At 32.5% G+C, this 25454-nt stretch overlaps 1 protein-coding gene across 2 annotated transcripts in view; it reads right to left on the bottom strand.

The window, feature by feature from the left end:
• LOC149424299 (neural-cadherin-like) overlaps positions 1-25454 on the bottom strand; it is a 306585-nt gene that overhangs the window by 56509 nt on the left and 224622 nt on the right. The window lies entirely within an intron of this gene.

Below are 25454 nucleotides of genomic sequence, written 5' to 3'. Positions count from 1 at the left end.
ACCGGTTTCCTGGCTTAGGGGCGCGGAACCTGATTCTCGTGAAGCCAATCCAACGCCCAGCTTTCTCTCCCTAGGTCTGCCTGTTAGTGGGTATCGACACCCCCTTCACCACAGAAAGAGGCGCATACTTTACCATTTTTCTTTTTTGTTCTCTTTGTAGGTGGCTGTGTATTATTTTAATTCTTCTCTACCTATTGTTGACATTTTGTAAATGTGTTTTTATTATATTAACCAAGTAGAATAGAACTTACTAAAATTACTAAAACACAGCACTTGCATACTGCGAATAACATCGTATGCATGGACATTTTGGAGGTCTTGTTTTGAAATTTTAAATGTAGATTCGTTTTTTAAAAAATTTGCGTCCTTGCGAGAGCTCTGAAGGGGTACCATCAGTACCTAAAACAGGGCGGGGAAGTGGTGGGCCTCCTCCAAAATGCACCTCAGGCCTTGCTGAACTTCATATCATGTCAATGCAAAAAAGGTTGCGCTGGAAAGTGCACCTGCAGAAAGTCGGGTTTGAAATGTTCCTTACTCTGCATTCATTGCAATGGCAACTCCTACGAGAATGCTGTAGAAGCCTTTGTTGATGACGATGACGAGGAATATGATGACCCAGTCGCCACAAATTTGGGTGATGAGACAGATGAAGAAGCTATTCAGGGCCAGAAGTAAAAAACTATAGTCAAGTGCTCGTACTTCTGTCTAAACTGATCTACCATTAATTTTATTTTTTGTTATGCTGACAACTTAACTAATAAAGAAAATAATGTCAATAAATGTTAATTTTACGAAAATACCAATTTTTTATCTTTTTTATGTACCTTATCATCTTAATTGTATTAATAATCTTAAATGTATGTTGTGATTACGTTGATAGGCATGTCAGACCAAGCTGCGAGCACAAATGTAGTGGCTTGGCCAATTTTAGTGGTCTTCCCATTGGGAATGTATGGCGACCGATATGCTGAAATAGTCTATCTACTATATTTATATCTAGGTCTGACACAGGCATGACGATTGTTGTCAACGTATATGTTCTTAGAACAATAATTGTTAAAGAAAAATAAAATCAAGGAATGCCAAGTTTAAAACACCTAACCTCTGTTTCAATTTTTGGCCTGGTTTTGGTGGATTCGAGTTTGGATACGTAATAAAGATAAAAAATATAAATTATATACCTATTTCATTAACGAAATTTTATTTTCTACAAAATTATTATCAATAATTTTTTCACAAAATTGTACTGGAAACGAGGTATTTATAAAAAACCAAACCTAGTCGCGCAAAAAACTTGTTTTTTCAAAAATATACGCACCTTTACGACTTTCTACCTCGGTACCTATTAGAGATAGAAAAAAATTGTTTTTACAAAAGTTGTAGGTTATTTTATGTTCTATTATACTTGTTAAAGTACTTTACCCAAAATTTGCATTGGAAATGAGATATTTGGAAAAAACTAGATTTTGGCCCGATTTCGGCCAGTTTTTTCAAAATGGCGGCGCGAGCACAGGTGTGCCAAGGTCGGAAATTCAGATTTTACATCAGGAGATCAGTTTATATAACATATAAAAAAATTGGGACTACCGGAATTACTTCGATCGCGAATCGCTAATTGCACTGGCCTATGACGTTCGTTGCATACGTTAACAATATAATCAATAAGGCTTTAGATGCTTGGCTTCATTTACAGAATTTAAATTGATTTTTAGCCCTCGGATTGCATAAAAACTCTATATTTTATTAGTCAGAAGTTAAGTGGAATATAATTCTCCTATTTGGTCCCCTTTGTTTAAAGTAAACTCTAACAATATAGAACGAGGTCAGCACAAATTTCTCAGGTACATAAATTTTAAGCTCAAAATTCCAATTCAATACAATAATTATGTCAGTTTGATGAATCAATTAATCTAATAACGGTATCTGACAGGAGAATTATGTCAGACCAGAGGTTGTATTACACAGAGCAATTATCCTATAATATTAATAATAATACCTCAAGCTTCTGACATTTCCGATACATTCTGAAGGCAATATGCAGGGCCGGCCCTGAGCTAAGCGGCGCCTGGAGCAAGTAAAATTTTGGCGCCTACTGTCAAAATCAGTAGACTCCTAGGTAGGTGATCGCTGTAATCAATAATATTCGGATGATTTGTATCTTTATATGGCGCCGTTTTTATGAAAAATAATTTCCATGGTAATATCAGCGCCTTGGCAATTTGGCGCCGGGAACAAACTGCTCCAAGTGCGCCCCCACAGGACGGGCCCTGGCAACATGCTACACTAGCCGTAGGAGTTGTGCGCCTTGGTTTTCTTTCATACATTTTAAAGAAATCATGTGAATTAAATAAATTATTTCACATTAATAAATTATAGAAACCTTCATAAGACCTTACTGCTTTTTTTTGCTAATGTATAAAAAATATTTAAGCGGCTATTAACTCTGTCTTGCGTGATTGATGGCATAAGTAAAAACGAAAAATAACATTTTCGGAATACCGTTGTTTTTTTTCCGTACATAAATATTTTTCCATAGAAGAATATTTATTTTTCCACACAAACAATTCATCTGTTTTAGCTGAAACTATTCTGAAACTTTGGAATTTCCTAAAAAGTTATTTATATTTTTACTTCTACCATCATGTGGTGAACTTTACTTTTACATGATGGCAGAAGTAAAGTTTGTGCACCTTACCCGCAAAAATCTTGTATTCAACACATTGAGACATGAAGCGAGAAAATGGTTCCGCTTTTTTACCTCCAACTGACCTTCAACTCACCCAACGCTCTGCTAACTAAAACTACGGAATCCGGGATACGCGCACCGCTTATCGCGTTCTAATAGTGGAACAAGTTTTCACGAGATATTTTTTTATTTATTAAATAATTTTTATTCAATCAATTTACAGTATTATAGTATTACAGAGTATAATCAATAATGTTAACTAAAATAATTCGTACAATTAGTTTTCACTGCTTTTGATTTTTTAATGTTCCTCTTCCGCTGAAGTTGGCGCTTGTGTCTAAAAGAGTGGTGAGCACAAGATTAAGAATATTTAGTGTTTGTAAATTTATAATTAATTAAAAACACAGTTTTATCAGTACATTAGTACAGTACAGTTTCATTAGTACCCAGTAACTCTTTTAATTAATATTTATATTAATATTTCTTTTAATTAATTAAGCGCCCTTGAGGTGATTTCTCACGAAAACGGCGCTATATAAATTAGCCAAATATTATTAATATTAATTGTAGCTCTATGTTTGAACGCCAACATTGACGATGATTTACAACTTGAACAGAATGCCGCTTGGAACTAACACACCTTTTCTGAATAAACCTTAAATTTTTTGTAATTATATTTTTCGCGGCAAGAACATTTTATTTGTTAGGATTTGACGAACTCATGTTATATTTCACCAACTAACCTGTCGACGTTTTTTGGCAGCAAAGTTTTTTGGAAAAAACGGAGTGTGTTGTTATTTGTAATTATTACATCCTTAAACTGCACACACGGAACCTATTTTTAGGGACATTTTTTGAATATTTTTAATCAACATTGTTATAAATATGAATAACATATGAATAACATATTTTTAATCAAAATATGAATAAGAAAGTGCAAAACACAACCACTAAGTACTAAATAAATTCAAATTTTCACCATTGAAATGAATTCAACGTGCTATGCTAGCACCTCTAGCTGCCAGAGTTGTTGATATTGCACATTAACAATGTTATTGACAGCCATGCCATCGTCGCCTCTATTAAATTCCATGTACCGACTAGGAACACAAGACAAAATGTAACATTCTTCTGCAAGACATACACATCCAGCTATCAGACACACTCATGCATAATCTGGGGAACAAGTTTGGGGATTCCATTGATATATTTACTGACCATTTACCAGCACTTTGTTGGATCCTACAAATTATAATAGCGTAGGTAATGTAGTTTTAGTAGTTTATCTTATATGTAGTATTGTGTTTCTATTTTATTTTATGTTACATGTTTTACTAATGTGGTTTCATAACATTTCGTTTATCAGTTTAACGTTATTTCAAAACTGCTTGCACCGTTCAGAATCAAAACGTTGTGTTGCTTCAAAGGGCTTTAGCTATGTTTAAGATCTGAATAGTCTGGTATTTTTCAACCGACCTCTTCTTTGTGTAATTTCCACCACCACTTCTTCATAATTCTCTCCAAATGGGGATGCGATAGCTCCACTGGCTCCATTGCATTAAACAAAGGTGTAAAACTCGCATTTACGCTTTTCAAAATATCAATGGTCGTTTCAAGTAACAAGCAATTACTTTTTAAGTCCCGAAATAATTCAATTAAACTTATACAAATAAAGATTATGTCTTGCGTCATCAAAAAAATAATGGTCAGTTAAGAACGGAGGAAATTTAAAATCATCATTTTGTAATGCTTCCATAAATTATTATTAAATGTGGAGTAACTGTTCGCTTCATTAGGAACATGAAATTGAAAAACGAGTTAGGGGGTATTTAACCATCCTCTTGAAAGCTTATCCCTACATTTTTTTCGTCCATTATTTTTTACCAATCATTTTTTTTACAAATACACATTTAAAAAAACAATACATCACTCTAAAATGTTAAAAAATTTAAGTTTTTTGTGCATTACAGATTGATTCAATCCTATTACAATAAACATGAAATATACAAAGCTTTAAATGAAACATTTTACAAAAACCGATATTTTAGAGTTCTTGCCTAAAATGACTTTTGAAATCTTTAAGGCCAATGTTGAAAATGTCAATAGACCTAGAGGTATCATTTAGCAGCACCATACCTCTTGTCATGCTATGCTGGGCCATAACGTCCGTTCTTCCGTGTGGAATACAGAGCAAGTCGTTGCGTCGACCCTGACGGTAGTTGTTTGGTAAAAACAATTTATAGCATTCCAAGAGGCATGGGCTGTCAATATAATAGTTCATGATTTTAAAAGCTGTTACTTTAAGAGTCAATTTTTCAAGTTAAGGGAACCACCTACAAGACACTGCCTATTTGTGACATATAACCACCACGCCGTTTCTTAGCAAGGGTAAGTAGAAAGGATGAAATACGAGTATTATACATTTATTTCGTCATTCAAGCTTATAATACATCTCAGACATACTCTTCTGTTATTCTGCCTCTTGATATAACCCGGCTCAAGAATTTTATTTTGCCATGTCTTCCTCGGACGTCCTCGACTACTTATTGACACAGTTTTACATAAATTTCATAACAGTAGATTTCGCCATCAGTGACCACTAGTTTTTAAATCGAATGCTTATTTTCAAATTGGTGGGTGTGATTTGTACGAAGCGGCCACTACGAGAAACATCAAAGTAGTTAATGAATATAACTTGTAAATTCCTTGTAAAGTTGTATGTTTCATTTTTCACTACAAAATTGCATACATATATATATATATGTATATATATATATGTATGCAATGTAACATAAAAAAATCCATTAAACACTTGCTAAGTTGTATTTTTTAAAACATTAAGTCATGAATTATACTTATCGAGACCGGAAAGGCAAAAGGGCGTCAGCGACAATTTAGTCAAATATGAGATAAACAAACGGTTTTGATAAACATAAAATTTAATCAAAGATCTTCAAGTCAAGTTTGCAAAATCTCATTAACCTTGGAATGAAATTGTAGTTTTGTATACATATCAAAACCACACCGCCCGCCCGCCATATTAGATAGAAGAAAATGGCTGATGATGATAACACATACACATATCTGTCAATATCAATGTTTTTAATTAAAATTTTGTAAACTAACTTAGATCAAGTCCATCAACGGTGTGAAAAAAATATTTATTTTTAAATATTCATAATTGCCAAGTTATACGATTTTCCAAAACTCATTATAATATCTTCCATGAATATACATTAAATAATAATAAATTAATAATAGTGTTAGAAATTCGTGACTTGGGTGTAATATTCGATGAATACTTGCCATTCATTGCACACATGAACGATTTAACTAATAAGGCTTTAAAGATGCTTGGCTACCTTTGCAGAACCTTAACTGATTTTAATAGTCCTTAGATTGTATGAGAACCTCAAATATTTAATTAGTTAGAAGTCAAGTGAAATATAATTCACCTCTTTGGTCCGCCTTGCATAAGTTAACTCTAACAATATAAAAAGAGTTCAGCACAAATTTCTAAGTTAGGTAAATTTTAAGTTCAAAATTCCAATTGAATACATTAATTATGTCAGTTTGATGAATCAATTGCATCTAATAACGCTATCTGAGAGGAGAATTATGTCATACCTGGTTGTGTTACACAGAGTCATTAACAGCATAACAGCCATGTCATCGTTACCACTATTAAATTCCATATGCCGACTAGGAACACAAGACAAAATATAACATTTTTCTGCAATACATACACAGCTAACTATCAGACACACTCACTAACCAATAAGATGCATGATCTGGGGAACAAGTTTGGGGTACTATTGACATATTTACTTGTCTCCGTTTGTGAAGATGAAGTCAACTTAGGTTGACAGTCCCATACTGGTTCTGTTTGGTTATATGACCCACACACAGGTAGTCTATTGTTTTTTGTTTTGTTTATTGTTTGTTTACATTTTATCATTGTTAGGTACATTAGAATTTTTATCCTTACTAGTACAAGCCTGTGGTGAGGTTAATCATTTCACAAAATAATAAAAATAACATCTAAATTATATATTAGAGAATAATATTGTTACATTAATATTTCTGCAAATAATGGGTCCCTACAAGTACCTGCCTTACATTCAATTATATTTGGTACCTGCTAAGCTGATTCCAGCCAATTCATCATAATGTAATGTAGTAAACATGTAGGGTGACCATGTGAAGGTATTTGATTGGTAAATTAATCATAATTAACTATTAATTTAAAAGGAACAAAGATGAAAAAGAGAAAAAAAAGTTTAACATTATGCTATTGTAGACGGTACCTACCAGCGAACAGCATAAAATAATAATTAAGTTAATTTTCTTATTATGGCAACATTCTGTGTCCAAGACAACGGTCCGTCAGTCCGCTGACCGATTCATTCTTGATTTCTCGTTCGTCTCGACTGGTTGTGCCTTTTTGAATACCGTCTACATTCTAGAATCGTCCATGTAAAATTTATTGTCGCGTATAACAATGTGTTCAAATAAACTCAGTGAATTTCAATATTCTTTTATTAAAAACAACCTTCTGATATTGAGAGTCCTTTAGGATCTGTTTTACAGACAAAACAAGTAAAAATCCTAAACTATTAATTTTATAAGGACAAGGCTAGAAAAATATACATATTTTTCATTTCGCAGTGCCTTAGTGGGTTCCCACTACATGCGTTTAATTAATATTTTTTAGTATTATGTGTAAAAAAAAATGAAGGTATGTAGGTATCTACTTACCTTTGAAGGGAAAAAATAAAGAGTTACATTAAAATGTCTTCGTATCTTTTAAAGTTCAAAATCGTGATATTATCTACAAATGCGCTTTTTTATGGTGTATTTAACACGAATTCACTATTTATATTATGTTTGAATTTACCATTCCAAATAGGCTATAGATTCACTATTCACAGTAAGTTCAAATGTAATTTTTTACTTTATTTTCGTTAAATTTCAATAGGTATTCGCACCAGGTTTAATTAACGTAATATTTTAACTGTCTTGTTATTCGCGTGACTGATACTCGTATAACTAAAACCACTGTTCGCTGATAAAATACTTTTCTTTCAAATGGAAATAAATTAAGTTTATAATTTCCTCTGGAAGCTAGCCAAATGCAGGCGGAAATTTTGAATAGCAGGAAAACAAATAAAAAAACAAAAAAAAACTGGAAAAACTTTTTAGAGTTTAACTGTAAGACTTAAGTTTTATCTCAAAGAAAAGCGAAAGAACTTAAGGGAAATGAAAGTTAGACTAGAAGAAAGGTTTTCGTTTATGATACTCAGACTAGAATAACACTAAAATAAGAATTTTATGGTAGGTTTGGATTGGAAACTTCGAATTTTATATTTATTTGTTCACACAAACACGTGCATCGTAAATACGCATGGAGGTGAAGATTTCATAGCATTCGATATAAATAAACCCTAGAAACCAAACTAAATAACTCTTGATAAAAGATACCCTTATGATCGAAATGCTTTAACGTTTGGCTATTTGTTTTAAATGACTGAAATTTTGTTTATTATAAACTTTTTACTTCCTTAAGAAAGAAAAAACCAACCCATAAACACAAAGTTTTTTTTGTGACAGATTTTTTTTTTAAAATTTTTTTTATGGTTCAACTGAGGCTAAACCTTCCTCCCAGGGACTGGCGTCAACCACCATAACAACTGAGCCAAACCTCGATTGGGTAGGACCGACATTTATTTCGTATATTACCTGAAGTAATGTCATCCAATTTCAGAGGAATGCATATATGTACGCGTGTATATGTGTAATTGCTACCAAAATAACATATACGTTAATTGAATTGAAACGATTCTATCTGCCGATTTTCCGCGAGATTGGATATCGAAATGTGGATTAATTTCTACTTCCAAGAATTGTATTCATTCATCCATTCACGTAAACAAAATGGATATTCAAATATGTAGTTGTAGATATATTATAAAATAAACCTATTTATAAAGCGGATGGTATGTTTAGGTGAAGCAGTATTTCTGAGCAAATCTCTCAAACGGAGAGTTCCGGCGTCATAAAAATTTCACAAATTTTCTATGCAAATAAGTTTCTTGCAACTTGAATTTCCGTCATAAGCTATGGAACTAAAAAATATTCATTTCACTGCCAAAAAAGGTGACCGGATAAATCATCACAATGATAATTCATCACATCTTAAAAAAGATATATAAAGTCATGGAAAGTGATGAAACAAAAACTTTATTAACTGGGTTAAGTAGGTTAGGTTAGGTTATGTTAATTTTGTTTTTCATCGTTTCTAATGACTTTATATCAGTTTTAAAAAAGTGTGTTGAATTGTCACTGTGTTGAATTATCATGGAATCGTCAAAAAGGTACCGAAAACTAAACGAATATACCTAAAACAAGACTTATTTGACGACCTCTCTCGTCGAGGCGTAAGGCTCACGACTAGCAAGCTGGAGGTCGCAGGTTCAAACCCCGGAGTGCGCAAGTCAATTTTATTTGATAAATTTGTGCTATTTCACAAATTACTAATTTAAAATGTAATGTGTATTATATTTACGACACGTTCCAGAGTGAAAGATACTCTCAGTTTTGACCTGGTGTAAGACCATTCATTCAGAATTGAAAAGTTGCTTGAAATGGCTTTGGCCATGTTTGGTGACCAGATTTAAATAGCCAGGTACTTCCCGACTTTCCTCTTCCCCATCTTCTTCCTCTCCCCACTACCTTCAGCCTCACAAAATTTTCGAATAGGGAATGCCATAGTTTCACTGGCTTCAGACGTTTGTGCATATTCTCGCATAAAAAAAAAAAAAAAAATTGCTTAAATTATTTTTGTGTAAAATAACCACAAGAGCGAATGAAAACTTGTAACCCGATTTATGCAAAACCATTTTCACAACAATTGAAAATTAATAGCTCATTTAACAAAAACACCCGAACTACCAACCATGCCTGTATAAAATATAAATGATTGAGAAAAATAACATATGTACATTCTAGCGTCATGTTCATCAATCAAATGCATTGTACACATAACTTTGTATTAGTGATCGACGAACCGTTGGATGCAATCTGTTAAGAATAGTTTGACTAGTATATATTGAGTTATAACATAGATCATTGTAGACATGTATTACATATTTATACAGCGCCCTTGAGATTATTTTTCACAAAAACGGCGCTATGCAAATCATCCAAATATTATCATTTATCTACTCCTGAAAAAAAGATATTATATAGTTGATTTGATCAATATACCGTTTTAAAAATGTATGTAGTTGATTCGTGATTTATATTGCTTATGCAATAATTTTTTTGTAGGGACTCTAAGCAAAAATATTCATTTGCAAAAGTAATATTCTGAGATGTGAGGCCTTTTATGTTATCAACCTACGCCACTAAAATATAAATTTATTATGATGAATATTTCGAATTACATTTCCTAGTTTTAAAATGCAATTTTCTTAATTTAAAATAAATCTTAGTAAATTAACAAAAAAATTTCTTCACATCTTTTAAAAAATATTTTTTTCAAGGGCAATAATACGATTTTCTGTATGTATTTTAGAGTAAGAATTTTTATATGTTTGGTTTTCCGTTGGTTTTATGTTATTATAGGAACAATAAAATTTATTTCGCGTAAAACACTGGCGTGTAAGTAAGTAGGAACTAATAATTTTCAATACTGGCAATTTCTAGGATTGCAACACTGAGACGCATGCGCATACCAACGAACCAGCCAGTGATTTTGGCAAGTTTCCTAGAAACATTATTTTGTCTCGAACGCCTGTGTGTTCCACCCGTAATTCCTACCTTACCACCTCACGCGTTTTCTGAAAACTTTTGATAAAATCGCTATGTAATTCGTGTATTTAATAATGTAAATAAAAAAAATAATCGTTTAATTTAAGAACGCATCCACAGTAACAAGTATTAACCACATGGTCCACCTCTGCGTTATTATAAACATTTTTTTAACTTCATATCCATGACATGAAAGTTGGCATAAACAAAATAAAATTTCAACAAATTTTTATAAGCAATAATTAGTCAGAAGAAGTTCAGAAGGTGCGGGTTCATTTCCCATCGATATTTTTAATTTATATGGACATTTAAAGCCACTAATTATTGATTTCAATAATTTGTTATCCTTTGCTATGCATAAAAAACATTGTCTAATAAACATTAGTTTATCATTAAAAAAAAAAAAAAAAAAATTTGTTGCTATCAAAGAAAAAAAATGAAAAAAAAAACTTTTACAATTTACCCCAAGAAAGGCTTAAATCATTTTTCCTTGGTTGTTCCAGAATGCGGAATAATGACTATGCTGTCAGCGACCTTGTGTTTGCATATACATAAACCAAATATTATTATAATTATTTTTTAAAAACACGTAAGATTAATCGAGTAGGTATCATAAGAAAAAAATCAGTATTTTCTCAAAAATATATATCTCATCACATTGATTAATAATATTATGTGGTGATTTATTTGTTTTAAATAAAAACAAACGCATGACTTTTTTCAAACCTAAATATTTTTTTTACAAAGGGTTCAGAATTTAATACAAAAAATTTCTTTCTACTTAGTTCTTTTTGTCATTCTTTTCGAAAAGCCGCTCTTTTGATTATGACGGCACACGCAGTTTGCTTGCTACATAACAAATCTATTCATAATTTATTCAAAAAGAAATAATGGGGAAATTTGGTGCCAAGCGATGAAACAAAACAAGTTAAACAAGAAATAAAACACAACATAAATGCTAGAATATTATAATCTTATTATTAGGTCATTTACTAACCAGTAACAAATTTATTATTTTGACCAAGTCCTTGCCCACTCAATCATAAGAATGGATTGTATTTTTCTTGATCTTGTAAAAGGTTATTATTACGTAATAACATTATTACGGTTCCGGGAGCACACGAATCGATTGGGTAACGTCACACGAAACCCGCTGGGAGTTGAAGATCGTAATCTGCTGATTGTGATTGAGTAGGTCTTTGAATAGTTCTCGTACCGACAAAACCTGATTAATGATTTTCACAGAAATTTTACCTTTTGATGACTACATGTAATATTTATTACATACAACCTATATATTAATACTAAATAATGTCATTAAAAAAAAATATTTGTTTAGTAAAACTAGTTTCTTAGAATATACCTATTAGTTCTCGTACCAACTAAACCCAACTAATGATATTCATTTTAACTTCAACTGTTACCATTTTCAACTTTTACCATTCGATATCTTTATACATATTATATTTCATGCAAGCAACGTAATTATTAAAACTAAACAATTTCGTTTGCTGTCACTACATGAACCTCCCAAACATACTAGATGGAATATTTTATTTCAAAACAATAACAATAACAATTCAATTCAGTTATCGAGAGGGTACATAGGTTGGGCAATGAGTTTATAAATATCGCTGATATTTTTATTCTGATTCTAGACCCGCACAAATCCAAATCAGTTCAGCAATTTTCGGATCATGTAAATAACGAGTGGGTAATCATAATTAAGCATAATATGCTTAATTAAATATACATAATTTCTTTTATAATTTATTTTTATTTTGTATTACACGTATATAAATTTAAAGAGTTTCTTTTAAAGTTAATTGTGATAATAACTTAATTTAAGTTTAGTATATTTTATGCTTTATTATTTGTGTTATACTGTGGTTTTAAATTTATGTGGTGATCTTTATGTAAAAGCCAAGTAGGGTGTTGATAAAAAAATGTTATAATCTGCTGAAAATAGTATGTAATTAGGTACTTATTAAATACTTAACTTGTCTATGATATGGAATAAACTCTTCAGTTTTGACAGCCTAGCCAAGCACGTTTTTTTCATTTCCAAACCCTTAACAATGTCATATCAGAATAAAATAGTTGCTTTTGTACCAACAAAACCTGATGAATTTCATATAACTTATACCATTTGATGCCTTTATGTAGGTATAAAATAGTTCATAATTCATGAACATAGTTCATATTTTCATTAGGAATATTAAGTTTATAATGTTGAAGTCCTCAAAATTTGTGCTATACATATATGTTGCTTGCGTGATATTTCACATACATAAAGGCATCAAATGGTAAATGTTCTAATAAATTCTGTAGGTTTTGTTGGTATGAAACCAACTATTTTATTCCAATTAACTGGTCGAAACTAAACGAATCTCTTTCTATTTTGAATAAAATTGTTTAGTTTTAATAATAATGTCCATGAAAAATCTTAAATTAATAAAGCTGTCCGCTAGAAAATTGGTATCTGATGTCATTTTTCCTTTTAAAAGGAATGATTTTGCTATCGACAGCCCGGCATTTCTATTCATATTCCTAATAGAGTCACGCGAAGCACAAATATCTTTCGCTGCAACAATAATGGCAATACCTAAAATATTAGTCAGAATTTATCTGAACAAGTATTCACGTAAGTCCGAATCTCCAAATAAATATAATGGACGAGATGCGAAAATATTATAATTTTTAAGAACGCGTGTTCCAACTTCCTCATAACATATTCGTACTTTACTGATTATATATACTGTTATGAAATTCGTCAATTTGTTCGTTATAGCTTCCAGTCCCGTTTTAACAAGAAAACAAATAATTGGACCAGATTTTTTATAAATAATTTAATAATATTTTAAATCAATAAGTTTTTTCCTTGTAACCAATGTTCGGAAATAGCAGATATTTTTAATGGCACCAAAAGAACTTACAAAAAATATTTTATTTATATTATCTTTTAAAACAGTCCTCGCTTCCAAAGATATTTTTCTATTTTTTTCTCATTTAATTAACCAAAACCAAAATTTCCTCTGAAATCGTTTACCGAATACGATTTGTAAGTAGGCACTTTAAATAAAAAAAACTGCTTAATTATAAACCACATATTTTTCGTAACATTTCCTACAATTTCAAATAAGGAATTATACAATTTGTTCAAAGAAACGTCATGATCTGAATAATTCTTTTTTAAAACTTTTTTCAGGCTGTTATGTGCCAATAACTCAGTTAAAAGTAGCCATCTAGTCAAAGGGAACCGTCTAGTCAAAATAAGCTTGTTTGAATAATATATTGGATGCAGCAGATTTTCGAACTCGGAAAACGGAGTTAAAACAAGAATTTGCTACGCTCAGTCAAGAAAATATTTAAGTCCAGGGCCGGCCCTAAGCTGAACGGCGCCTGGCGCGAGTAATATTTTGTAGCCTCTTGTAAAATCCAGTAGACACATAGGTATGTGATTACTGTGAACAATAATATTCCGATGATTGTTTTTTTGTGCAGAGCCGTTTTTTAGAAAAAATATCTCAAGGGCGATGCGTCAAGACCGCTAGGTGTTAGGTATTATTAGCGCCTTGGCGCCTCGGCAATTCGGGGCCCGGAGCGGATTGCTCCAAATGCGCCCGTATAGGGCCGGCCTTGCATGAGTGTAATGTTGCGTATATATTTGCAAGCCGAAACGTGAGCCGAAACGCGAGCCGAGCCTCGAATTATGTGAAAGGAACGAAGCAAACGCAAGCGGCGTGTCGCGCTATTTGTTGTTGATCCCATAATTCGAGGTTCGGCTCGCAAATGTATTCGTACCATAAGAGCCTAAAGAGGCGTGAATAAATAAAAAGTGTAGTATTATATTGCCCTGACGAAGCTTCGGTGGTAGCGAAACCCTGTCATACATGCCAATCTGGCAATAAGTATAAAAATAAAAGTGTTGTAAACCAAGTTATTTATTTAGTCATATTTTGAAATGTTTTTTCTATGTGTACATTGTTTATACGTAAACATAATAAATAAGACAGTAAGATAAATTGTAGTCATAGACACAAATTAACGTTTGTATCTTATTTCTAAACGCAACTGATAAACAACCATTAATGTTGGGTGAATGGCTGTGTAAAATTTAATAAAACTTTATTAGTATGGAAGTATATGTTTAGAATCTGTAATATTGTCAACATCAGGTAGCCGTTGCTTCGCTTATTCTCGAGTCCTGTGTGAAATATTTTGAAATTCCAAAACAGTGTTCGTGCAAATAATAAGTATACGCCATTTCCGACGTTTTTACTTGTCAATTGACCATTTATAGACAACAAAGAACATTAAATTCTTTGTCCATGCATAGACAGAGTCCTCCATATTTCGATAGGTGAGGATTGTTACTTTGTTCAATTTCAAATTCTTTGCTTGATTCCTTTTCCGACTTTTATGGTGATTTATGCTGTGAGAAAAAAACATGTTTATTTTTTTTCGTTTTGATTAAATTCAATATTAAAAATGACTGGATTAAGAAAAATGATTTTTACAAAAGGGAATATCTATCGTCGATTCTAAATCCTGGAAACTGTTTGAGTTAGGTATTCCAATTCCGAAATGAAATTGAGAAACGTGCTTTCTTTGAGTTTTTCCTTCTTGCGTATGTTCCGTTTTTAAAGTGTACTAAATGAAAGCTGAGGTGCTGCTTTGACATATGAATTGTTGAAGAAAAAAGTTGCGGAACGGAAAAATAGTTGTGAAAGGCTGTGAGGAATAATAAATCAGATTATACAGGGTGTCTGGGGGTAAAGTGCTCTAATTTTAATATGTGATTCTACGTGGTGGTACAGGCTACAACTAGAACAGTATAGAAAGACTACGGGTCCAGTACAACAACGCCTTCCGCACAATGTTTTGTCTCCCCAGATACTGCAGCGCTTCCCGTATGTTCACGGAGGGGCGAGTTCCCGGATATGCAGCCCTTATTAGATCCAGGGTGGCAGGAATGAGGGAAAGGATAAGAAGCTCTGGAAATATCCTCACTATGGAAGCCCGCCTCACTCCATCCTCCAGCATTGACGCACACTGGAGAAAAATACTAGCTCCTAATATAGTCACGACTCCCTAAAGGCTTCAACTTTCTATTATTCTATTATTTTATCATTTTATTCTATTTTATTCTCAATTTATTCTGTTTTCTTTTCTTTGGTTTTCTGTTCTATCTTTTTGTTTTTGATTATATATTTTTTTGTATCTCTATATGGAATGTGTGGGACTGCACTAACCTCCCCACATACCGGAATAAACACTTTATTATTATTATTATTAATAATAATAGTGCTTTTCAAAATTATAGAGAAAAAAAAATTGTATGAAAAAACGATGGATTTTCCAAAAAAGTTCTTTTTCAATTCTATCATCGTGTATATGTAGGTGTAGAATCACTCCCCCAAGTTAGTGCACTTTACTTTCGGACACACCATGTTCATGTATATTATAAACTTTTAGAAAAGATTATATTAAGTAAAATCATGCATCAAATTAAACCAATTATATCAACATTTCAACATGGTTTTATGCCAGACAGATCTACGTCATCTAACTTATTGCTTTACAAAAATTTTATTTCTAATGCACTGTCCAAGGGTCTTCAAGTTTATACAATTTATACTGACTTTAGCAAAACCTTTGATACTGTTTCTCATCGCATTTTAATGGAAAAATTAGAACACTTGGGAATAAGCGGCAACTTTCTCGAATGGCTTAGAAGTTACTTATCATACAGAAAATTATCTGTAAAAATTACCTCCACAACTTCTTACACTTTTTTGCCTTAAGTGAGGTGCCCCAAGGTTCCCACCTAGGACCAATTCTTTTCCTACTATTTATTAATGACATTTCACTAATTTTCGATAATATTCACTTTCTTCTATTCGCCGACGATCTAAAGATGTTTAAATCGATCGGTAACTCTTCTGATTTTTTAACTCTACAAATGAACTTAAATAAACTTTATGGTGCATCGTAAACAAATTACATCTTAATATCAACAAATGCCAAATGATCAGTTTCCATAGATCTAAAACCACTTTATTATTCGACTACTCAATTAACAATGCCAATCTAAAAAGAGTTTTTGAATTCAATGACCTTGAGTTATCTTTGACTCCAAATTACGCTTCTTGAATCACATTAATAGCATTACCAGTAAGGGATTAGAAATGCTTGGATTTATTCTCAGAATCGCTAAAGACTTTAATAAAATAAAAACTATACAATTACTATACACGTCCATGGTTAGAAGTTAGGTTGAATACAATGCAACCATTTGTTGTCCTCATTTCAACTCTTATTGTTTACAAATTGAAAAAATTCAAAATAAATTTTTACGTTTTATTAATTTCAAAATTGGTATTCCTATTATTGAAATCAATTATATCAATTTACGCAGTAAACTTAACTTATCGAAATTATCTGAAAGGCGAACAATATTTGATTTTTTTTTATTATATAAAATTGTTCATTCATGGTTAGACTGCCCTGACACTATAAACTTGCTATCTTTACATTTAACTCCAAAATATACGAGACGGAATATTTTATTCTACAACAATAACTTCGCTACAAATTCTGTGTTAGAAAGAATAAATAGGTTGGGTAATGAACTAAGTGATGTCGCTGACATATTTAATTTAAACTTCAATACATTTAAAGCCAAATTGGTCCACCACTTTTTAAATGTAAATAATGTATGAGAAATCATTATATTTTATTTAGATTTGCTATTGTTTGTTTTATACTGTTGCTAAAAATGAAATTTGTAATTTTTATGTACTTAAAAACCCAATAAGGCGTCAATAAATAAATAAATAATATCTACTATACCTTTTATAACCTTTAGAGGGTATTTCACTGTCCTCTCGATAAGCACTATCCATTGGATAAAGAATACAAAATTTCGATTTAAAGGTTTATTTATTTATAAAATTGGAGTTTGCAATAAAATAGCTATTACTGTCCTCTATAAGCAATTGTTTTTGAACTTGACTAAATCAATGCAGTTTTTTTGTTGATGATAAAGCTCTCAAGATTCAATAATTTTATGTTGCTACTTGAAAAATATCAAGTCATTGTTTTTAATAAATAAGATGGGTTTAGTAGAACCTTCTTTCTTCCATTACCAACAGCAGAGCTAGCAGGTCCTTCCGACTACATAAGAGGCATCGGGCCTTTCTTAGTGCAGATATTTTAAATTATTATGTGCTTGTTCCATTGGAGTCAACGGAGTGTTTTTATTGAAGAGACCTGAAAACTTAACACAATTAACAGTGGCTACATAGATTATATCGGATAACTTAGCCTGTGTTTTCTACTTATCTAGAAAAATTATTAAGTATGATCTATAGTTATTGAAAGGATGGTGAAATGCCCCCTAAGTGTATAAATTTCTCTTATTTATGTACAAGTACATACTTGTCATGAAGTATTGATGTTATTACCTTCATATCATTTTAAAGCATCCTACTAAATAATTGTTGTATAAAATGGGGCCTTAGGATAAGGTACCTACCCCAATAAGGACAAATTTTTAAAATTTATTTTTTCTTTGTAATTTGTAAACTAATAAATAAAAAAAACCTTTAATCGCGTTTGAGTAAAAAATCAAGCGTGATTCTTTATTCGCTTTGTGTAGTACGATAAGGAGGTGGAAAAATGTGCCTTGATTATTTTTATTTAAACGATTTTAAACATGCAACAATACAAATAATTATTACAATTTCATAATTAGCGTGTTTATTTTATCGAATCAGTATTTATATAATCAAAATAGTGAATTCAAAAATAAGACTAGGAACATGGAATGTAAGAAGTTTATACAGCGGTAAATTGGATAATGCAATACAGGAAATGGAAAGATTAAAAGTAGATATTCTTGGAATTAGTGAACTGAGATGGACTGGCAGCGGCATACACCAACATGAGAAGGGAAATCTATACTACTCAGGAAGTGACCCACAGGACAGAAACCGTCGAAACGGAGTTGCTGTATTTGTCATGGAGAAGTATGTAAAATTTGTTAAGAATTTTGTACCCATCTCGGACAGAATAATATTATTACAATTACACTGTCAACCCATCAACATGAATATTATTCAAGTGTATGCACCAACAGCGGAAGTGAGATATGATGGTGATGTGGAATCTTTTTATGACTCACTAGCCAGTACATTGCAAAGTTTGAAAGGAGGAGAAGTCAATTTTGTCATTGGAGACTTAAATGCCAAAATCGGTGAAGGTCGCCGCTCTCATATAGTTGGTGAATATGGCTTAGGCATAAGCAATCAAAGAGGTGATAGACTATATGAATTCTGCCAGGATAAAAATATGGTTGTATTAAATACCTGGTTTAAACTCCCGAAAAGAAGGCTTTATACGTGGAGATCACCTCAGGATGGAACAATCTATGATATTGTCAGGAACCAAATTGACTATGTGTTAGTAGACCATAGATTCAGGAACTCCGTAAAGAGAGTCACCACGTACCCTGGTGCGGACATTGGTTCTGACCATGTTTTGTTAACTGCCGATATTGTTTTACGCTTAAAACAAATAAAAAAGCCCAAAACCAAAATTAAAATGGAAATCTCGAAACTCCATGAAGAAGTGGTCAGAAATAGGGTATCTCAGACTTTGAACGATAATATTAGGCTACTCCCTTGTGATCCATCGATAGAAATACAAACACAATGGGATAACCTTAAGTCAGTTATACGTGAAACCTGTGATGCAAATTTGAAAGCTGATGCTTTAAAAAACAATACCCTAAGAAGTGCAGTGACTATCGATTAATAAGCCTGATGAGTCATGTCCTTAAATTATTCCTTAAAATAATACATGCCAGGATACGCAATAAGTGCGAGCAGGACTTGGATGACACTCAGTTTGGCTTCAGAAATGCGTTTGGGACGCGTGAGGCATTATTGTCTATCGATGTACTATTGCAAAAGTGTCGTGACCAAAGAAAGGAAGTTTTTGCCTGTTTTATTGACTACGAAAAGGCATTTGACAGGGTAAAACATGCTGACCTAATGAAAATGCTTGCGGATTGTAACGTTGACACCAAAAACCAGAATTTCATAAAAAACCTGTATTGGTTCCAAACAGCAGAAATAAGACATGGGAATGAGAGATCTAATGCAATTGCCATTCAGCGTGGAGTACGACAAGGCTGTATCCTGTCACCACTATTGTTTAATCTCTATTCCAACTATGTCTTTAAAAGAGCCCTAAGTAATACTGAGAAGGGTCTTAAGATCAACGGAGTTGTCATTAATAACATAAGATACGCAGATGATACTGTATTACTAGCTGACTGTATCGATGACCTCCAAGACCTATTAAATCTTGTTAATAATGCTGGTGAGCAACTGGGCCTAGCAATCAACGTCAATAAAACAAAATGGATGACTTTTGGACGACTAGATCACTCTGAATCAGTGATACAGTTAAATGGTTGCAATGTCGAAAAGGTCGAAAGATTTAGATACCTCGGCAGTATTCTCACGGAGACTCTTGACCCAGATGTAGAGGTTAGGTGCAGAATTGAAGCAGCAAGAACTGCGTTCATTAAAATGAAATCCCTCTTCTGCAATGATAATATCAGCTTAAAACTAAGGCAGAGAATGCTAAAATGTTATGTGTGGTCGGTCTTGTTGTATGGATGTGAAACATGGACCTTGAAAGTAAATACCATGAACAGGTTAGAGGCTTTTGAAATGTGGCTTCACCGGAGAATACTCAAAGTCCCATGGACCGACATGATCACCAACACAGAAATTCTCAGGCGGGCTAGAGCAGAGAGAGAACTGCTTAGATTAATAAAAATCAGGAAAATTTCATATCTGGGTCATGTACTTCGAGGGGAGAAGTATCACTTGCTCCAGTTAATATTGAAAGGCAAGATAGAGGGTCGCAGAGGGCCTGGTAGGAGACAAATGTCTTGGCTGCGAAATATACGAGAGTGGACCGGCATTAGAAGTGTGGAGGAGCTATTCCGGGCAGCGCAAGACAAAGAGACATTTTCAAGAGTGATCGCCAACGTCGGGGGGACCTGATACGGCACATAAAGAAGAAGTATTTATATGAATTCCAGTTTACGTTTGTTCTATAAAGCTTTGTTTTTATCGAAAAATGTCTAGCTAAAAATATTTCATGCAGTCATACTGAGAACTATTTTTTTTGGCATTGTAAGTATAATTTATGTGATATTTCATGAAACTATTGCTGTACGATGACGCTGGAATTGTGACATCGGGGAAGAAAAAGGCGTTATCTTGCACACAATCGGCGATCACAATGAGAGTAAAACGGCGGTTTTTCTCTCCGGTCTTTTGTCGATGACGGTTGGATTGTTACTTGCCGCACTTTTTCTTGGTGCGTGCTTGTTTCGAGTACAAAGTCAAGCGCGGAGTTTTAATTCTTGCTTTGTAGGAGCAGAACAAAGCTGATAATGCCAGAAAAATGACAAGCGTTTTAACGAAACAAATGCTAAGGTAATTTGAATAGGTACCTATTCATCTTAATTAAAAAAAAAACAAAAAACCTTAATAAGCGTTTGGAAAGTATTGATAAAGAAAAATCCATTCATTTTGAAAAGGAAAAAGAAAAAAATATGAATTTTCTTTTAGCAGATACATTTCATTCTAAGTTCGCAAACTAGAAAACATGTTCGATTTACTCGTGCAACACTTGCGTCGTTAATAATATAATATATTGTTACATTGTACGATTTTATTGGACCTTCAGTGCGCTCACCTGCCCCGGGAAACCTGTGAAACCCGTAGTGAGTGAGCATTTATGACTGCAAGAATCAATTTATCATTTTTAATGGAATGGGGCCTATTGTCGGTCTTTGTGATTGATGACTTTTTCTAAATCAATTGAACGCCAACGTTACACGAATATTTGATCTCTGCACGCAGTCCTCATTTAAGTCCGTATTATTTTAATCGGAAAGCCTTTTTCTGCAGACTTGTTTATTTATTATCAACTCAATGAAAATCGACCGTGTAAATTTGATGTTAAATTTGAATGTGATCGTTTACTTTAATTTATAGATTCTATTCAATTAGCTAATGACGATGACCATGGCAGAGTTGCAAGTTCCTTGATTCTGAATTCTTTGGTAATTGGCAAATACAATTGTTTTTTTTCAGCTATTTAAAAACTTGCAAAACATTCGACGGTTTCATTTATTTCTTTTTTAGAATTGAAACTTAAGACATTTATAATTAATGTTTCAAAACTACGTTTCTCATTTGCAATGCTTGTGTTTAGAAAATATTACCTCTATAAAGTTACCGGATTAGTTTACAAAATAATGAAAAAAGAAAAATTAAATAAAAAACTAAAAAAAAAAAATAGCTATTGGTGAAGAGCACCATTCAGAATTGAACCGTTGCTTGAAAATTGCTTTAGCAATCTTTAGAGACCACATTTTAATAGTCAGGTAATTCCAACCTCCTTCTTCTCTATTCCTTCCTATTTAAATTCATTATAATAATATTCTTCCAATGGGAATGCCACTTTCTTCTGACTCCGGGCAGTTGGACTTTTTTGCGGTAGCACATAAAATAGCAATAAGTTTTGTGAAAAAGTACTTCACGTTTCTATATATCTTATCTTTATATTTCTTCTTTCCCTCGTATGGTGATAAACTTGGTTGATATTCTAATTCCGTACTAGTGAATATTTAATTTTCCTTAGTATGACGGGAAAGTCGTAAGAAAATTATACTCATCCTACTGATTCTACTCATAACTTGCTTCAGGTGAAAGAATTTTATTAAAAGCGATAAAAATAATTATCACAAATGCTCATACATTTTTACGCAGCATAAAATGTATTAATTCTACGTACTTCTACTGACTGTTTGAGCATATGGAAATCACAAGACTTGACTCCCGCTGCTGCAATATTAATAATTACTTTTGGTGCTAAAAAGTCGATAGTTATTAGTTGCAAATTAATCGTTTTAACTGATTTTAATGTTTCGAGTCACAAAAGGAGCTTGGGAACATTTGATTAAAGTCTTTGCAAATTGTTACATATTTAGAGAGCGGGATGGGTATATTTGATCGATTTTTGTAAATCAAGAAACCACACTACTTTTCATGATTTTTTAAACTTATTAGATGTATCTAGGTTGTAGGCTTTTCTGAGAAGGACGTTTTAGATGTACCTGTTCCGTCGACCCACAGACCCTACGTGCAACTCTGGCAATTTGCTAGTAAAATAGTAATTAAATGAATTCATTTTGTACAACGAACACGTTTAATTACTATGTTTAATTTTAAAAAGATTTTATTAATATCTAAAACTAACATGTAACCAATCCTTAATTCTTGCCAATACACAAGAGTTTGTAACAATAAAGTTTTGTCTAGTTTAAGTTAAGGTTAGAGTCGCGTAATGACAAACATGTAGCTGGTAGAATGTTTGGTACTCTGATGTCAATAGTCTAAAGATTTATGTAATTTTTTTTCTAACAGATCAGTGTTTTTTTAGATGCAAAATCACACAAACGCCATTATTACTTTAACAAAGTTCTCAAGAATATTTGAAAGTAAGATAACATCTGAAAACTTTTTAAAAGGTCAATTACTGATTTTGAAAAAACAATAATCAGTATTCTAAATCTGTGTCCGTTTTTTCATTTTAGTGTCAAGTCAAATCAATTAAGACCCTTTTTAATGGTATTCTGTTTGTATTAAAGGAAGATGTAAATGGCGTTTTAAAAATTTTCCGATGGTATAAAAATAACATATTGCCATTTCAGTAGCTAATTTATTAATACGCACGCACTTTTATCTAAAATCTTGAAATAAGTTTATCCTGCAAAAAACCGGCTTAGCGATCGCTGCCATCGAGACTCTTTGTTTACGACAAGCTATACCTACACTATGTAAATTTCTGAATAAGCCTAAACCAATTTTCCCTTTTTTCGTCTCCCCTTCTATCCAGCCACACGAAATATCGCAACATTTAGGGCGCAATAAAACTCTGGATCTAATTCTAAGAAGAATCCGTGTGCGGAATAAAAGGAATTCGTTTGTTTAAAATACCATGTGAAACGCTGAAATAATGTGTGTAATAATATGTAAGTTTCAGCCGGTATGAACATTGGTCTACTCACCCAGGCCACTCCTATAAGAAGCGCCTCTAGCTGGAGATGCATAGTTGCATGGACATCGTGATCGAATTTCTTAAATTTTTCTAAAAACTCTAAATAAAGTACAAATACACAACATGCTATCGTTGAAATTACCTAATTTTTTACCAATATTATGTACTGAATTGTGACGGACATCAAATTTTACCAAATATATTTAAACACGATCTGCGCGGCGGCCAGATTGTATATCTACAAATGGGTCTCTACACACCAAAGGTGACTTTACTATATGATCCTTGCTACTGCGTCTGAACGATGAAGTGTATTTTACTTTCGTTGCTGAAGCTGTCTTTGTTCTGATAAAACGTATCCCAAGGATGCTCATCGGCACTTCCTGGGCGCGTATTTCCTTTCCCGTGTTCAATAGGAGGCAGTACCAGAGTTTAGAAAGAGAATTAACATAACAAACCCGTGCGTATTTCGAGGCAGTACTACCGTACTGCCTCCTATTGAATAAAGAAAAAGAAACACGCTTCGTGGGCTGCGGTCACGACTAAACACCGAGTGGTGGAGAATCACCAAGTGCGTTTCCCGTAGAGTACGATGACTGCCTTTGTTATTGCTCCTTCGAAATTTTGAACTGGTAGAAGACAAATTAAATGCAATGGTTACCCAAAGACAACAACACATAGGTTAGACGTACACAAAGAGAACAAAAAAAATCATATTTTTTTATTGAACGAGTGACATGAGTACGTCTAGTAATTAATGATAATTGCTACGTAAACATGGTAATTACGTTTGGAAGCATTCATTTGGCTACTTAACTCTTGTATGTGATCTTAAACAAACAAAAAATCTTAAAATAAGATATCATTAAATGTAAACGACGTATTAGATACCTGTGTAGCTACAAGTTTTACTTTTATATAAATAAATTGCCGCGTCTTACACGATGAATCAAAAATGTCGTTTTATTATCCCAGAGTACATGAAAAAACTAGTTACATAATCATCCAAAATATCTAAAACTCGTTCGGTGTTGGTGCATATAAATCAAATCAATAAAAATATTGTTACCGAGATAGTTCACTTATATATAATAAAAATAATGTACTGTATTAACCCCTACAGCATTTGAGGGTCACATATGACCGGGCGACCATATTTTATAAAAGTATTTTTATATTTTTTCTGTCATGTGATAATAGATATTTTTTTAACGTGAGAAAGAGAAATAATAATTCTTTCAGTTTGATTCAATATACTGGAATCCATAAATAAAATCCTAAAATTAGCCAAAATGAATAATTCACATTTCGCGCCGCTATCGTAAAAATCGGTTTAACCTTAAAAATTATTTCTTATTTTTTTTTATATGATCGAGATAAAAGTGAAGTTAAAGTTTCCTTATAAATTCCCCAAACAAAACGTATATCTTTTCAAAATATCGAGTTCTGTCAAGAAGTGGAGAAAAAATTAAGAAAAAATGTGGTTAACGTTTTTGACAACATTTTTTACGTTTGATATTAAAATTTTATTATTTATTTATTTTGAATGCAAACACCAGAAAGGTATTTTTTTCTATATTTTTTAAAACAGTATTTTTTGACGGAAAATTAAAAAATAAGATGTATATAGCTCATTTGAAATACACAGAAATCATTACAAACTGAACAAATGTGATGAATGCACTGAAGATTTTCATGGCTAAAAGTATTTTTGTTATTTGTTTTTGAGGTGTTATGCCGTGTTACGCTAACTCCTTCTTTTTGGTATCCGGTAATTGACGGCTAAAAACGAAAAAAAACA

This window comes from Hesperophylax consimilis, chromosome 4 (assembly GCF_061612785.1).
Source record: "Hesperophylax consimilis isolate HC1 chromosome 4, BYU_Hcon_1.0, whole genome shotgun sequence".
NCBI lineage: Eukaryota > Metazoa > Arthropoda > Insecta > Trichoptera > Limnephilidae > Hesperophylax > Hesperophylax consimilis.
This window is presented reverse-complemented; position numbering and strand designations above follow the sequence as displayed.